This window comes from Apteryx mantelli, chromosome 6 (assembly GCF_036417845.1).
Source record: "Apteryx mantelli isolate bAptMan1 chromosome 6, bAptMan1.hap1, whole genome shotgun sequence".
Classification (NCBI taxonomy): domain Eukaryota; kingdom Metazoa; phylum Chordata; class Aves; order Apterygiformes; family Apterygidae; genus Apteryx; species Apteryx mantelli.
In genome coordinates, this window is record NC_089983.1 from 44,523,552 (window position 1) to 44,542,258 (window position 18,707).

The following is an 18,707-nucleotide window of genomic DNA, read 5'->3' on the forward strand; positions in this document are numbered from 1 at the left end:
CAGACAGTGTTTATCTGTTCTTCAGCTGGAGAGGACCTTTACAGGGCTATTTCAGTTTGAACAAAATTAAATCAGCCTGTAGATACTTCTGAGGTGTATTAGGATCTCCTGTGGTCCCTGTAGCAGAACTGTGGGAAAAGCGGTTTAGAATAAAATCATCTCATCTCTGACGTTCTGCTTGCATTTGAGGCAACGGAGGTTTCAGATGTATATATACTACTTTTATCTTTCTTTGGATATGGATAAGGAGAATTTTCTGAAAAGTTCCTTTAGTGAATTACTAATTAAACCTAAAAGAGAAAGCAGAAAATTTCACAAATTGTAAAAAATAAAACAAAAGCCAAACCAATGATCTACCTAAAATGGAACTTTTTGGAAAAACACTTCCTTTGTTTGAAAACAGTGTTTCAGAGTCTTGAATCAGTAGCTGTTGATATGTCTGTTCAGTGGTTCTTCGGAGCTGGAATCATACCATATATTGAATAACAGGTGAACTATGGCAAACAGTTTACAGTCTGAAAGCTTAAAAGGCTATGTTATAATACCAAGCAAATGTGGAGTGATGCCAATATTATGCATTTGATATGAACTTTTAGCTCTGCCAGTGTAGATATGATCATATAAAATATGTTCAACTAAGGTATTTGGGTTATGGGGTTGCATAGAATATAAGAGTCTCATGTATGTTTTGAGTATAAGAAAGAGTTACATTTTTTGTGGATTTGTAACCTATAGAATTTTGTCTTGTTTCTGTTATGTGGTGAGTCTTTTATATATGTTACAGATTGCACACCAAAGATCAAGCTTTCAGACACAGAAAACCCTCTACAAAGACTATTTGACCTTTCTTTGGGTGCCTATGGGAATATCACTCTGAAAGGATAAGTCACTCTCATTAAGATTCCTGCTGACAGTTGGCACGCCAGGTGGTCCTGCATAACAGAAGTGCAGGGTCTCACATCCAGAGTCTTTAAAGATTGTGCAGGTAGAAAGAGTGGCTTACTGTTGCTCTGAATTATACTGAACAGTTTTGTTGTAGTTTAGACATGTACTGTTTGTCTGTTTTGTTTTGTTTTTCTGAATATACCTCACATGACAGGTGTCATTGCTGTACTTGGTATAAATATTATCCTCAAAGAGACCATCAATAGTAACCCAATGTTATTGGCTTATTATGTTTTGGGAACTTACTGTCACAATATTTTATAGAGTACTGGTTGCTACACAAGTCTGTCTAAGCAGAGTACTAAATTCAGCACTGCTTTGTATTTCCTACTTCTGTGTCTTTTGTAGACTTGCAGTACACCAAGAGCTAGCACCGTTTTCCCCCGGAAGTGTACCAGGTACATATACATCTTGGAGCCCATGTTGGAGCTTCGTGGATCTCTCACCTTTCCTGCTTCTCTTGCTTTTAAAATAACTAGAGCTGCTAAGCTGCCTTATGGGGCCCCAACAGCCTGGAGTGGCCCACTGCAAGACCAGTGTCTGGCACTGGTCAGCGCTCTTCTCTGACAGTGGGTGCTACTTAATGTTTCTTAGAGAGATGCAAGCCTTTCATAAAAACAACTGCTGAATAGCATGAGAGTTTTTTCTTTCTTACTCCAGACTGTTGCTATCTATCTGCTCTCTGTCCAAAATGTCTGTTTATTTTGGGCTAATGTACAGTACCATGGCGTTCCAAATACCTTTTCAAATTTACCTGTTTGAATAAGATCTCAGCTTTCATGTAAAAAGCATAAATGCATTTAATATTATCATGAAGAAAATCCGAAATCCTGATTTGAGCATACCTGATGGAGAGCTCTCTGAATTCGCAGGTGCACTGAAACCATAGCTCTGATAAGTGCAAGGTAGGCTCTTCATCTTTATTTAAAAACCAGTCTAGTCAAGTGATTAAAGTTATGGTTTTGCTGAAGTCCTTTGCCGATCAGAGATTGTTAAAATTTTTAATCCATTTAAAATGAATGATATTTAAAGTTCATTTTATTGCTTTTATCAATTCTATCTAAACCTTCACTACAGTCATTGCTGTTATTTACACTGGTGTGAAATAAAACAGTAGGCCCACATCTGTACTCGTATGGATAGAGTACATACTGTTTCTTAGCATGTCTGCTGTCAGTTTTCTTTTTTCCAGTTGTACCTGACTGTTCTCTGGGACATTTTGCTCTCTGTAGTAACCCACTGCTAAATCTTCTAAAACAGCATTTCCTTTTATATGAAGAATACCACCGGAACTTTGTAGAGAGTTTTATTCTTGCATCTGGCATTAAGAATGTGTCATTAAAGAAACTGCAGTTTGACATACTCAGCAACTGTACTGCAAATGGTTTCTTACAGGAAATAATGGCTTTTTCTCCTGAAATCATTAGAATGAAATTCTTGACTTGTCTTGAGATCTTTGAAACTAGGAGATGCAGACATGCATAGTTCTGTGCCTGTTAGGTGTATATGCATGCTGACCTGCCTTCTAGGCAGACCCAAATAAGTTACCTGCCTGAAAGGTGCTGTGCAAAGGCTTATAACTCACTTTTCATGCAGACAAAAACAGGTACCTATTTCAGAGACATCCCCTGGCTGACGACCTGCCTCCAAGGCAGATCTGTCTAGTTATCTTTTCTGTCTTTGAAGCAGCTCCATACAGAGCTACGTTCCTAGCAGACTGAACTGCTGCCTGCCTGGGAGGTACTTGGGTTGATAAGCTTCCTGCTAGACAATCTTGGGCAATTATTTACCCGAAACATCATCTTTCTGAAATGAAAATGTAGAATTTGAAATTGAAAATTATGTTTTTAGTTATGGCTGATTACTATAACTGATACTCATTTTTAACTGAATATTTCTAAGAAATATAACAAACATCCACCTCCCATATTTATAAAAATAAAGAAACCTGTCAGAAATTTTGCTAATATGGCACAGAACTAATGCATGTTCTGTGACTTCCGTGTCAGTAATCAAAGTGCCAAACTAGTTAAAGGGTAAGGAAGGAGGGAAGTGGTTGAGTTTTTTTTTTCTTAACTCCAAATTACTGTTCTATGTTGAAGGACTAAAAGAAAAGTGGACACCATATGTTTCAGTATAGGGTCTTAAAAATCACATACAATCAGTCAGGATACCAGCTTCCAGTCGTTTATACAATATTGTAAGTGCCACATGCTCATTTGTAATCAAAGAAATGCTTTGATTTACTTGAATAAGAAAAAGCAATTATTGGTTAAACAGCGAAATACAGTTTGGTTCTTTGTCCTTAGAGAAATTACAAATTACAGGTCAGACATTAGGTTTGAGAGAAAATGACGTTCATATCCTCAAGGCCATAGACCTGCAGCAGTAAAGTCACCTGATAAAGGATGGATCAGATATTAATTATTTTTATGTTTGGGGCAATATTATTGTCTAAATATATTTTTGTATTTCTGCAGTAATCCTGCAATAATTTGGTTGCAGTGTATAGTCACTCTGATGTACATGAAAATGAGCCCAGAATTAGGTTCTTATTTTACGTCTGCTTGTGTTTTGTAGCAGAAGCAAGAGTCTTCCTTTAGATATGTTAATCTTTGAAACAGTATGATAAATCTCATCTGTTTGGAAAACATTATATTAGCTTAGGAAGTGCAGCAGTTAATGTTAGCTTTGCTTTCTCCCCACAGAATTCCATTGGTGGTCTTCTATTTTCTTCCTATAGTCTGAACCAGTTCAGTTCAGTTAGTGGTGGACTAATATGACTAACTCTTATCAAAGATATTTTTTTCCTATTTTAGTGGTGCTAAATCTCTTAGCCGGGGCACCATGTGTGAAGAACACCGAAGGGTGATACACTTCATCTGAGCAAAAGTGTGACCATCCTCAGAGCAGAATGCAAGTGCACTTTATCATATGACAGACATATGTCTCGTGTGATCTGTTCCCATTTTGTAATTCAGTATGCATTCACACTTGCATCATGTAACTAGATGTTGAGGAGGGAGGAAAATTTTGAGGACCTTGTGTGACAGGTTGGTGGGAATCATACATGGACTGCGTGATCTTTTCTACTGGGTCCTGCCTGAGTCACGGTCAGGGCCTACTTCCAGGTTATCCTCATCAGAGGAGCAGAATTCTGCATGTGGAATAGGGTGTTCGTAGGATTTTCCATCTCTCTTTATAGGCACTCTGGTCCCTTTATATGATAGAAAAAACATAATTAAAAATGATCTTGTACTTGGAATGGATTGTGGCCGAATTTATACTAGTTCTTTAGTTTCTTTAGTTCTGATCTAAGTTAGTTTCATAGTCTGGAAAAGATTTTTCTCTCTCTTCTGTCCAAATTAATTTCATCCATTGGGTATGAGAAATAGAAATTAGGAGCATGAAGTGGTGGTGTGCTATCCAGAAATACAGGTATGATCCCCTTTATTTTCTTCCTCATCTTCCTTTCTCTCAACCTCTTTCACCATCTTTATTCTAGCTTATCTTGACTAATGATTATGGTAGAAGAAAATGAAATCTGCCCTTGGGTATTTCCCAAGCAGACTAAGTTTGTCAGGTAAATTATTCATTGTGAATTAGCTCCTGGGAGGCAGGGACTATACATAGTGTGGTGGCAAATGGACTGGACCTCTGGGTACTGCTGCAAGTCAGGTCTAAGGTTGACAAAATTCACAGTTTCAAATGGCCACAAATGACAAAGTAGATTTCTCCTGCATATATTAGATACATGGAGCTAAAAGGCAGGGCCTGCTCGAGGGAGGGGAGTTAGGAACTGGCAGAGAGCAAATACACAGTTACGGCAGCACAATTACAAAGTCACAAATGCTAAAATAAAATAAAACTGTGTATAATACATTGGTGTAGGAGATTTGTTAAAATCCTCCATTCATTGGAAATAGCCATGTCCATCCACTTCCCAAACATGTGGAGAGGGTTAATTTTGTTGTTCATAAACCAAACTGAGATCCTTGCAAGTCACCAGATGGCTTGTACTACATGTCACTGAGTAACTGGGGTAGCTTCTGATCTGCAATACTGAAATTAGGCTTATTTGAATCCAAGTTTTACTTTCTGCAAACCCTGGAAATGTTCCTAGTAGAATGACCTGCTGTTACATATGTATCAGTTGATAAAATCTTGCAAGTTGTTAGTCCAAATGTGATTAAATCGTTTTTGATAAGTGTTTGGAATAGTGAATTTAAAACTCCCAAAATATTGAAGGTAATGCACTAAACTCTGTTTTTTATCAAAGGCTTTATAAGGATTTTGCTTTTATTGGCATAGTGTCCTTTTCTAATCTCAGTGTTATGCAGTTCACCCAATGTGTTGCAGAAAAATCCTGTGATGCTTGTCCATGTGTATTTTGAGAAACAGCAGGCACTAAAGAGAAGAGTTGAATGGATATGAAAAGAAGAAAAGATTTACCGAAATCCAGTGATTGTGTTAGAGGACTAAATCTGTAGTAGGAATGAGCAAAATCTTCCACTTCTGGACCCTCCATACTTTAGCAAATTAGATAAGTGTAACACATGTTTGAGCTCACCGTAATTTTTAGCTTGAGTTTTGTTGCACTGAAGTCCCAGCCAAGCTTTTCCAAATATTATCTGGGTTATTCATCTCCATTCTGCATAACAAAATATATCCTCACACAGTAGACCATGGTCTCCTAGATACAGTAAAAATAGTGAGTTCATTTATTGGCTGGTAGTGAGATGGAAAAAACCCAACCTTTATCTGTTCTTAACCCTAGACTGGATGGAGTCGGACACAGTGACTTCTTATGCCACTTTAGCAACTTGTGCCGGCTCCTTATGTACATCCTTTCAATCCAGTACATCTTGTTCAAGGTTACTTTGTGTGCTGTGAAAACCTAGTCTGGTGTGCTGGGAATAGAGTAAATTGCCTGAAAGTTCTATTTTAGACATGAATAGAGAATATTTACTTCCATCCTTTACACAGGGCTGGACTGTTTCACAGGCATTATGGTTTCAAGATGAGCTATGACATGTTTTTCATTTTTTCCTGGCTGTTTCTTTCAAAAGATAGGCCTGTATTTGTTCTTCTTCCCAAACAAAATCCCACTGTTCATCCATTTTTTAAATCAAATCAGCATTCTACTCCGTTTCCTTTTTAGCACCTGAAATACTTTGGGAAGGATAACCAGCTGGTAAGTTTAGTGATAGAGAAATGTGTTAAAATAAAGAGTAGTCCTCAAAATGTAGAACTCATGAAGTCCAATTTCATTTTGTGCCTGTTTTGGAGTTCAGTTATGACTGAGCTCTGATTCATACTGCAGCTTTTCTCTTCATGGGGGTGTGAGGTGGATAATCACTATCTAAGTATTTGTATTCATAAAGTTTGCTTTGAGTGTGCTACCTCTCTGTCAGGTTTGGTTAAATTAGCTAAAAGATTAAACTGGACTGACAGACACAGGCACACAAACAGGGTGCTTGCATACGTTTGTTTCCTTCAAAATCCAAGCAAAGCGCTTAATGCAGCTTATCCTGCTTAGGCGGTATATTTTCAGTAGGCCCAGTTTTGTCCCTGACATCGCTTTTAAACAAGAAGTGAGCTTAATTTACCTTCTCTCTGTCTGGGATTGTTTCTTAGTCTTCATGCTGTCTTTTATCCATAGTCTTTGTGCCGTGTCCTTGAAACTGCTCCAGAGTGGTTTGTGCATCTTCACCAGGTGGCTGGTTTTGGCCTTGCCTGCAGCGTGCTCTCTGCTATATCTTTTCATTACGAGTGAATGCATCATAGTAAGAAGTGTTGGTCCATTCTTCCTGTCTCTGCGCTTGTTAGCTTTTGCTGGATTTTAAGCCTGCTGATCACAAAACCCCCAGCACAAAAGCAAGCAAACAAACCAAGACACACATTTTTCTGCAAAATAATCAAAGTCTTCCTTACATTTTTCATCACGTACAAGGAAGCTCTTTTCCCTTTACATGCTCTGAGTGTGTCTCTCACAATTACAGCTTCTGCATTCTTCAAATTTCAGACACTCTTCTCCTGATGCACGTCCAGGAATGCACCTTGCCCAAGGGCAAGATGGTAGCCTTTGCTCACTTTGAGTTTACTTGTAGATGGGAAAACACAAGGAGAAATGTGCTATTGGCATGGCCAGCAGCTAAATGTCAAAATTTGGCTCTAAGATAATGCCTTTAACTACTTTAACTATTTCTGTAAGTAAGCACTCCTAACACAAGTAGGGATTGAATGATCAGACTCATAGCATTGTAAAGTCACTCTCTTAGGAATTTTCGGAACTGCCTAGAACATTTTGAATTTAATTCTCCAAACCCTCAGGCAGCTTTTGAATATCTCAGCTCTAATATATTGAAATAACAGATACTGATAGAAAAAAAAAATGAGGGGACTATGCTCTGTTATACCCAGGCAATTCCCAGTAGGGTTGGCAGAATAACACAGGGCCATGCTACAGACTTCTGTTAGCATTTCTGCATTGGTTAGGGCTGCAAAGCGAAATTGTGTGATTTAATGGGCAGACCTGTGCCCATAGAAGCCATAGTGCGTGTGGCAAAACCTGTGCTTCACTGCTACAATCTGTTTCTTTCGTGGCGGGTGCTACTGCTACATCAGTAGACACCTCAGCTTTCCTTGTCATCACTGCATCTGTGCTGGGAGCGATTTCTTTAGTATACCACTTTGGTGCAAATCTCCCAGAATAAAGGTAGCCTTGGGGGCAAATTGAAATCAAAATTTCATCCTGATCTCTTCATTCTAAGTATTTTAAAATTTTGTTGTTTTTTTTTTTTGTCTTGATCAGATACATTTGCTTAGGAATATTCTTATTATTTCCAAAAGATATAGCTACTTGTCTTTTAAAATGTTGTTGCGTGTATAGAAAAATGATGTCTGTTGGCAGTGGCTTTCGGAGCGGCAGCGAGGCCGAGGTGGCAAAGGCCGGAGTGCTGTTGTATCCCCCAGTATCAGAACCGTGTGTCTGAGGGAGCTCCTAGCCCACGCTCCACAAGATGGCAGTGCCTTCCTGCTCTTAAAAACTGGATTAACTTTATTTTAACCTTGTTCTAAGTTGAGTATTTCATCAGAAGAATTTCTTCTGAACACAGATTGTATTTTCCTTCAAAAACAAAACAGGGGAGATGATTGTTTTTATTGTCTTTTTTTTAAAAAAAAATAGGAGCCATAAAAATGCTGGAGTAAACTTCAGTTTTTAAAGTAGTAACTTTAACTGAGCTTTTTGTCTGTTCATTCCCCCCACACTAACTGCAAATATTGCAGTTCTGTAAGAGGAATGTTGCAGAAATTTCATGCAACCATCAAAAACTAGTTGCCTGATTATATTCAAAATCCACATTTTTGTGATTGCATCATGTTGTTTCTTTTTTGAAGAAATGTTTTTAACTGAAGATTTTTTCCTGTTTCTTGTAAGCTTTTATTATTTTTTTTCCAGTTCAGAAATCTCTGAGGGGTACAGTCAAGTCACTGATTGAGACCAAGAGGGGTTATAAAAGAGTGAACTTTTCTTTTGTGTTATCAGCTGAAGAACACCTTGAAATGTTTGTAATTAGATTGTTTTATAAATATTACATTACAAGACCATAAACATTAAAAAAATCACTTTGCAAAGACTTGTTTTCAAGAATTGTGCTTTTAATTCCCTAGGTTGGGAGTCTGAGGATAATACAGGAATAAATTTAGAATAAGTAGGATAAACTACCTATGCCATCAGTTCTCTCCACTAGTTAATATTATATCTAAACTGATAGTGATTGAAATGATTTTCTAATAACTTGCCATGTGAAATATTTGTAATTTTAAAAATTACATTTTAATGTATTCTCTGCTGCCCTGTATGAGTTTACATTATGCATGTTGTTATAGCAAGAAAAATGAAAGAGGAGAAAAACCTCCCTGAAAACAATCTCTATAAGGTTGACAGGTAGGTAAAATCTTAATTTACAGTGCAGGCATTACCTGGGACTCAAAAGGGAATGAATATTTAAAGACAGCCTGTATTGGGAGTTCTTAACAGTGCAGTGTAGTACTGCAGATACCTGTGAAAGCTATGATTCCTGCCCTCTTATTCACAGCTGCTTTAGTTCTGTACACAACTGAGTAGGAAATTATTCTTTATTTCCAAAATGAATTCCAGTCAGAGGTAGGCTAAAAGCACCATTCATTTAGATTAAAGATCCTGAAACTATCATGTTTGTAACCATTTGTCACAGTTTAAGTAGCAGTGCATAAATGTCGTGCTGTTGGTATACAATTTAATCTCTGCTGACAACAGCTCCATTTCTAAAGTTTCCTCAGCATCTTTTTTTAATGGTTTACATTTCTTATAAACAGACTGTGAAGTTTATGCAGAAGTGTGATCATTCTGTAGGTTACCAGGCCTGAATCTCCTCAGCATGAGGAAAAAATGATAAAGCGTTGAGGATAGCATATGCGTGAGTAACAATCAAATGCCATTCTAAATAGCCACTCTAAGTGGTTGAGCTTTTGATGATGTTTGCATTTAGCTAAACATGAGGCTCTCCATTTTGCAAGCATATTTGACATTTTTTTTCGTTTTAGGTCAGAACAAAGGCAAGTATTTTATATACTTTTATCAATTGGAAATTCCAAAATAGTTTACCTCAGAAAATACAGATTTCAAAATATCATTTATTTTTTTTAGTCTGCTTTATTTTTGATGCCATATCAACACCAATCCTTCTAAAACTTTATTATTGTCATGTTATTTAATTATATGATATAGATTAAATGCTGTTTTCTATTTTAAATTTAAAACAATTAAAGATGGATTGCTACACAGTGTTGATTTTAACTGAAAAACTGAGTGGATTATCTAATTAAAACATCTTACACTTTTTTCAACTTATGATCATAGGATAATTCATGTTGTAAGGGACCTCATGAGGTATCTAGTGCATGCTCCTGTTCCAAGCTGGTTCGGCCATCAGGTTAGACCAGGTTACGCAGGGCTTTATTGAGTCTGGTCTTAAAAAACACCTCTAAGGATGGAGACTGCACAACATCCTTGGGCAACCCAAAGTATCTTTTATCCGTGTTGTATTGAACTTGTTCACACAAGAAATGCATTGAGGGCTCGTTTTGCGCTGCATCATACAGTGCTGTCCGACTGTTCCCCTTACATGTGTGCCTGAGTGCATTGAACCAATGGTGGCACCAGAGTCCGAAGTTGTTCAGGAGTGGATCACGCCAATCTAAATGGCTGTCTGTTTGGTTGTGTCTTTGCTCACTGGCTAGTGTTACTGGAGGGAGGAGGAGAGGGGATAAATTCCAATTATTGTTCCCTTCTATTAGGTAGACTGTACTGGGATAAAGAAAAATATATGTTGAGCTTAAGAGTCATGTCCTTACCTGCCTTTTTTGTGGGACAGAACACAGAGGTATAGGAATAGTTTCCAGGGTCATTCCTATATTCTCAGAATCTGCATGTTCCTGCTCTTACTACCTTTTCATGTTCTTTCTCACCACCTTATTCTTCCTGTCTTTTTATTTAAGGAGGGAGAGAGAAGAGATACAGACAGTGAGAAGACTCTTTAGAACAGCACTGAGAGTTGGAAGAGCTCTCGAGGATGGATTGGCTAGCTAATCTTGTGGGTGAGTTCTTCAAGGGGCGGTTTAGGAATGGACATGGTGAGTAACACAAAGAGAGAAACAGATTTCAGTTGATAGTGAGGGTCAGTCTTTTCCTTAATCATCACAGCAGAGAGGAATTTCTGGGTTGTGGCTCACACCATAATGATTATTGGAGAGAACTCTGCATGTAGTTGGGTAGGTTTTGTTTTTGACTGAGGGCAGAAGACATGCTGCTTCCCCAGTAACTTTTTTGTCTCTTTGTTTTTGCTCCCTCTGCTGTTGCTTCCACTATCAAAAATGGGAAAAATGAATCAGATGACTAGAGTTTGTTTTTCTCCACCATCTTTGTAATTATTCTGTTAAAAAAATGTGAACAATGATTACCAGTTTATCAAGCACAAATGCTTAAATTTTAGTGGATGTCACTCTTTTTGTTCTATTGACAGAATGTATATAGCTTTAGGCCTTTACTTCCATTAAAGCTTTGGCCCAGACAGAAGAGATTATAAATCCCAGCATCCCTGTCCAGTGATAACATCCTTAATAGACCTCATTGCTTTGTCTTCTCAGTCTGCCTGTGCTTGAGACTATGCTCAAAACTGGAGCAGGTGGAGAAATGAAATGGTGAATTACCTGTTGTTAAGAAACTGTGCTGAACTATGTCACTATGACTAGCAGGAGACACAAGTTTTTATGGGAATTTACCTTAAAATAAAGAAAATAAAGATGCTGCTACACAGAAGACTACACTGACAGTCAAAAATGTAAGCTACAGATGCCTCATTGCTTCACACTATCAAACAGAGAAGTAGAAAGATTTTATAAGTGCATTTTTCCTAACCCAAGGTAAGCAGAGCGTACATCTGAGTTCAGGATGTCCTGAAGGAACTGGAGGTCTGTTTTAGTGGGATACTTCTGATACAGCCAAGCATGGTTCCTGAAGATGTGGGTTAACCTGCTTCTTACAAAATTACTCATGAGAATGGTTCATCTCAGTGCTTCAGGAAAACTCTCCAGGCAGTGCTACTAGGTCTTTGTAGTTATCATCCATAGCTTTTAAAATACCTGCGATTGTTCTTACTAGGAAAAAAAATGATGTGCTTGAGTAAGCATTATACCCACAAAATTCAAGAAAAGGTTCAACCTTATGGAAACAAAATCAGTCCCAGCTGACACAATTAATCCATGTCAGTGACGAAAAGCATGATAGCCTCCTGCATCCACAGTAATTTTGAGTGAATATCAATTTAGCAGAAAGGTGCCACGACTAGTAGTGGCATCAGATTCATATAAATGAATAGAAATGACAGAAAGTACAGACTGATTTCATGTAGAGGAAGACTCATTGAGAGGTGGCAGGGAGAAGGCCAGATTAAATATTCTAATGGATCAGTTTTCATCCAGAGGGGACATCTAGACCAAAAATGTTGAGAAACCCTGTTCTATTTCTTCTCATACAATGCCCATATCATAATTCATAGCTCCTTTTTTTTTTGATTGTTTTTGAGCCACTGCCAGGTTGTAGTCATAGTGATTCTGTATGGTATTTCAACTGACATACTGTTTGCCCAGGTATCTTTTAGTACAGTGAATGAAGTCAAGATCCTAGAATCCTCTCTCCATAAAGGGTTTGAGAGTGACTGAGGAGAGTTGACATTTTGCTTACAGCTAACAGTAAACACACTGTGAATTTCAGGATAATCTTATTTTTCCCTTCAAAAACTTACCCTTTTTTAATTTTGAAAGTCTTATTTCTGTCAAGGTCAGTTTAGATTTAATTTACCAATATGATATATGTGAAGAGTTAATTTAATAATCTAATATAGCATTCTTTTAAATTGCCTAACAAATATATTGTAAGTATGATCACATCTCTCTGAAATGAAAATCAAGACCACTCAATGTCCTTTTGTCAAAATGATTGTATCTAATTAAAAAAGAAAGAAATCCCAGTGATGCAGTCTTCCTTCCCATTAACATGCGCTGCACAGGTTACTACCTGATTTAGTACAGAATGTTGTCTTGTGTTGCTCCATCCCTGATGAAACTGCTCTATTTGGATGAAGTTAAGTGAAGTTCTGAGTTAGAAAAAGAAATAGCAGTCCCCGCCCTAATACATGATGAGATATAATTTGACCATTTATTTCCTTTCCTTGATGAGTGTATCCAACTATTAAAGCAGAAGTGCTAGCCCTTAGCCTCATACCACTGCTAGCTTGGCACTCTGACTTCTTGGTAAATAGATAAACATGCGTATAAGATTAAGTGACAAATTCTCATCAGCACTCAAAGCTCTTTGATCAATACCACTAATCCATTAAAGATTGCAACTAAGGATCTTATGTTTCTGTCCCTTCACTCTGGTATTAAATGTGGACTAAAATAGGACCGACTAAAATCTTTCAAAAATAAAACAAGAACATTACCCTTTGCACATTTTAACGATAAAGAATCCTCATTAGTGCATCTGCTGGCCTGGACAGACTACCTTTGAAAGCAATTTAAATGTAACAAAGTAATTTTCAAATTAAAAAGGAAGCAGAAATTCTATAAGATGAAAATGTAACAGAAGCAGCCACACAGCCACATTCAAAATCATATCTCCTGAATCTGGCAACAGTTAATTAGACCAAATGGCAGCTGAACCTGAAGGAAAGGGGGCAACAGCTAAATTAAAGCCAAGGCAAATGGTTATTGAGAATTTATTGTAGGATTCAAAGCCCATTGAAGTTAATGGGAATTTTCCCATTGACTTCAATAGGGTCCAAATCTGGCCCTCATTGCTTTGAATAAATAGGAATTAATGTTTCAGTGTATCCTCTTTTTCATTGGAAAGAGCCCCTGTGAGAAGTTCCATCAGTGACTGAATTACAGGCATACAGTACTTTGCTTTAATTTATTTAAAGTTATTTACATGCATGAGAGTATGCCTGTAGAGTCAGGTTCTGCAACGATTAGATTGGAAAGGACATTTACTAACATAATGCTAAGGTGACCCAAGTAAGTGTCCCTTACTATCTGTGACCTGTTAAACAGTTTTGAAAACCATCATGAATGTTGAAAGAGGTGTGTTTATTGCTTTTGATTCATTTGTCTGTGTTTTCCTTTTGTGTTCTCATTTTTATTTTCCCGTTCTCTCTTCTGTTATAGTCTTTTACTTTTTATAATTGAAAACTAGTAAGGGAAATGTAACTTTCTGTAAACATTCTCTGTGAAATAACATTTAAAAATGTAGTACTCAATGAGTCAGCTGACTACTGTGGTTGTTAGATCAAGGTTGTAATGTGTTGGCACATTTGCTTACTACAATATATAGGGATCGAATGGCAGCTGCAATCATTTACTTTCACTCCCTGAGTTATTTTCTTGGTTACATGAGGTGTCAACAATAATGCCGACTGGGCTGAAATTTGAAGAAATTAACATAAATAGTGTCAATGTGCTGTCTTCTGATTTAGTGCCGGTTTCTTTAGAATTCCATTTTATTGCTATCAATATTTTCTTGTGATCGTCACTACTATAACATAATTTCAACACTGAAAATTAATTTCATGTAAATGTACTGTTCTGTTCCATCAGTGATGAGAGTTCATCCAGTCACTCCCTCCTCCCCTCTCCTTCCCACCTATTATGTTATCTTCTGTTTACAGCTCATTTTCTGGACTTTCACACCCACAATGTTTGAGAAAGATGGAGTAATGCTATGGTATTTCATTTAGCCTTTGATAACTCCACTCCCTTGGTTGTAAGAAAGTGAAAATTACTTTATAAAAGAAGATTTGGCTAACATAGGAGAAAATATCACTAAATGCTGAATCTGAGAATCACAGTATAGGCAAGGTGCTGTTCAAAACTATTAAAGTCATACCTTTGCTGGTCTTTAGGCATGTCATTTCATAACCAGTAGATTTTGAGCACTTCTGTATATCTTGGGGTTTTTTTCTTTCCCTTTTCACTTCTGTTGAACAATCACAGTGCAATTATAGGTTTCTGCGGTAGACAGGAATAGTACTTTCATAGGGTTCCTCATGTGGCAAAGAAAATTATAGTAAGGTAAACACCTTGGGGCAAGGATGAGATTGATATTTTCTCTTAAAAGATACATTTTAATCTAGTTTCTGAGAGGAATTCTATATCCTGGAGGAAGAGGGTGAAGAAGAGATCTCAGGATGGATAATAAAGTTCATAGCTTCCAGCCTTGGAAACTGTCACTCTCAGCATGAGCCTAGGAATAGGTGGGACAGGAACAGCTCTGGTCTGAGCACAGGGGCTGTGCGGTTACATGGATTTGCCTGGGATCCTGCATGCCTTCCAGACCCTCTTTCTCTGTGCCCAGTAAAGCCATTCCTCAATGTCTGAATTATATTGTATGATTATGGTGTCTCTCTGGCTCTTATAGTGAATTCCATCATATGAAGTAAAATATGTAGGAGGGAAATAAGAGAACAGAGAATGATTAAAAAAAACAGGCAAGAAAGCTAAAATAAAGGGCTAAAAAAGGGTACTCTAGAAATTCCAAGTATTTGAACAGAGTGGTCATATTTTTATATCTGCAAGGTGCAGCTCTGGAACCTTTGGTAACACTAACACTGACAGCAGGGCTGTCTTGCTGAGAAAGAGTAGAAGGAGATCAGAAGACATTGATCTGATAAAAGATTGGACTGTTGTAACATGGTGGAGAGAGGAATAGGTAGCTGCCACAGGCTGCTAGAGATTGATTGAGAGACAGGGCTAGGGCAGCTGTAACTTGGTTCCCAAGAGAGCATTAGATATCTAGGTTAAATCATGTCTACCTTAGGACTGAAGAGATGCAAACCAGTAACAGTACATGCCTTGGTGTCTGTTATTTTCAGTCCATTTGTCTGAGTGCTATATACCTTTTGACAAAATAAATCATACTTTGTTTTGAAGAATTTGTTTTCTGCATCACAGCCTTTTAGTGCTGCCTCCCTTCTTCCACAAGAAAAATTCTGTTGGAGTCAGGTCTTGCTGGCTGCAGCAGCAGCTATCAACAACAGGGATATTATTTAGAGACCTAATCAGAAGGGTCCTGGCATCCTATCTCAAACAGAAACAGCTTCAGGCTGGTAACTAAAGAGAGATGCAGTCAAGGAACTGAGTATCTCAGAGGGGGCAGGTGCCTGCTACTACAAACACAGGAATTTCCTCCCTCCTACTGCATACCTAGCAGAACAGGGAGGATTAGTCTGTATTATCATTAGCCTGTATTGTCATTAACAAACTGCGAAACCAGGCAGTCCCAGATAGATACTTTTGGCACCTAACATGGGATGTGGATAGGGTGGAATTCTGTCTTCAAGAAATTCGTCACTTAGGTATCTGTAAAACCTGTGAAATGTCTAAATACTTTTGGAATCTATGTTTTGGATGGCAGCTGCTGTGTCTTTTTCAGCTGTGCATGCTCTGCAGACTTGGTGAATGATAAGAGATGCTCAAACAAAAGGTATCCACCAAGGCAGCATTACACCTTTTCCACAGATTTCGCATCCTGAAAGATACATTCTATATTATATTTTTACTTTTAGTTTTAGAGGGAGTGGTAACAGATCTGAATATTTCTAAGTGATGGCAATATTAAGAGCACTATTTTGGTGATAGAACAGAGATAATCAAGAAAATGGAGATGATAAATATATTTACTGTGTGTTGTTGCTTTTTATGTATATTTTGTCTACCTGAGCAGGTGACTGTAATGTAAGACATTTGAACATTTCTCTGTCTGGATTGACACATTACAAGGGCCGTCATTACGTTCCCTCCAGACAGATTTGCCTCTATATCAGTTTAGCATACCTTTAATTACAGCCAGGAAGCCTTTAAATTTCACCTGTGTTGTGGGCGATTTTCTCTATTCTAGTCTGAATTCCACCCAGTAACATTAAATTAGTCTAATTTACATACAACCCCCTTCCCCAAACCTGTAGGTATATTAAAAAAAAAAAAAAAAAGCTTAGAGTACAAAAGTCAAGCACTTAGAAGTCCCAGGATCAAAGTCACCTATGAATCTTTAAATCAGCCCTTTCCCAATTCTGAGTGACCTTTGCTGTGTTCAGGGTACAGGGTTCTTTCTGAGGAAGTAGTGAGTCAGTATTTCCTTTTATCATTGTTCTTTTGTTATTTACTGAGTGCTACTGAAACCCTGCATCCACAAAGACAAAAAGTAGTATACTGTTGGTGCTTTTGGTGTAGTATTGTGATGATTTGAATTTGTTCGTGAATTAGTTAGCATGGCACCTCTGCAACATTAGGTAGTATTGACCCCTCTGTAAATATAGAGAGTGGGAGCATAGATTAAAAGTGAGTGCTAATACTGGAAACCCAGTTTGAAATGACTAGTATCTAGTTTTGCAGAGTAGTGCTTTCTCTAGCATGTTATATCTTTAAACTATAATTTCTGTTGATCGCAGTTACAGATGTGAGTATTCAACATGTCTGCAAATTGAACCCCAGGTGTTTACAGTTGGATTCACGACCTTATCTTCTGAATGAGGCAGAACTCCTGTCTTTCAAATTCATACAATCATTTACGTAAAAGTCATATCAGCATCTGTGTGCCTAAGGAAGCCAAATTAAGCTTCGGTGTGCAGTCCACACAATAGCCTCACTTAGCCTTTTTAACTTTGGAGTACTTGAATTTACAACCCTAACAGTTTCTTTTGATGCAGGTGCTTTTAATGGAATTCCCAAAGATATTTTGTGTATATATATATATATGTGTGTGTGTGTGCGCCTGTGTGTGTGTGTATTATATAAAAAATGTATGTATATAGTTATATATATACATATAAAAAGTTATACATACGCAATCCCAATCCTTTGCGTCCCAGACAGATTGATTTTTACTTTTTTTAGAAACACTAATTGCAGGGAAGAGATGGATTGACTGCTTTCAGTCCAACTGTGTGATGCCTGTTGACACAAGTATTTGTCATATGGGAGGAATAGCTGCATGGAAAGTTGCACTGAATTTTACAGGGTTGAGATGGCTCAAGTTTTGGTCATAAGCGGTCAAGATATTTTGTGGATCAGGCACATGCCAAGCCCATTCAGAATAAGGAGCTGTGAGGATATAAAACATACAGATGAGAATTTAGCTGTAAAATTCCAGTGAGTTTCTAAGTGATCAAATATTTTCAGAGACTTAAAATGTGGTCAAATTTGAACAGTTTAATGTGATAGCAAAAGAATTTTCTATATGTGCCAGTTAATCCCATGCCTAAAGTCCAGGTCTCTGCTCCCAAGCATGAAGGTACTAGATAAGACTGTTCTGCAGATTTTAACACACACAAAGCATATTTTCATCAGACTTCATTTCAAAAAATGGCTGAACTGCTTTATTCAAGAGTTCAAAAAAAATCAACGAACATAGGGAATTAAATCTCCCATTTGGAAAATTTCAGTGGTTACATTGACAGAAGTATATTTGCAAAGAAAGGCTGGATCTCAAACTAGAAAATGCTGGATATGCTTAACTACAGACATCAATAATTATGAAGCCTCTGTAAAGACCTTTCTCTGGGTCAAATACATTTTTTTGTTAGGTCACATTTGAATACTCCAGTAACATAAAAAAAAAATTAAGTCTACCAGGTTTCTTCCTACTTTTTTCAGTAAATAAAAGACTTTTCGGCATGTATACAGTAAGCTTCTCAGAGATTCTATTTCCTCTTGAATTTAATTTTCATTAAAGGTTCTTAGGACAGCACTGAATCAGGCTAAAAGGCAGCCTGGAGTTTTTAGTCATGTACTTGATATCTTGGTGATATCTTGGTGATTGTTGTGGTTTCTTTGCTGTGTTTTTCTGATTTCCTGTGTGCACCATCTGCTTCTTCTGGATCAGTGTGACTGTCTCTTAGTTCCTAAATGTTTGTTTGCATATGGTTATGCTTACTGAGGTGTTTTTGGATTAAATACCCTTTCTCCTGGGAGCTGGACTTCCCACATCTGTTCATAATTTTGCTACTGGTTTTCAATAGCTTTAGGCTAGTCAGGCCACCATTTTCAATCATCTTAGCTTTCCAACTATTTATTAAATGTGTTTCCAGCATGACCTTCTCTTTGCCTTTTTGCTCTGATCTTACACAACTGTTTCCCAGCAATCCAAAATCTGGTTTCTTTGT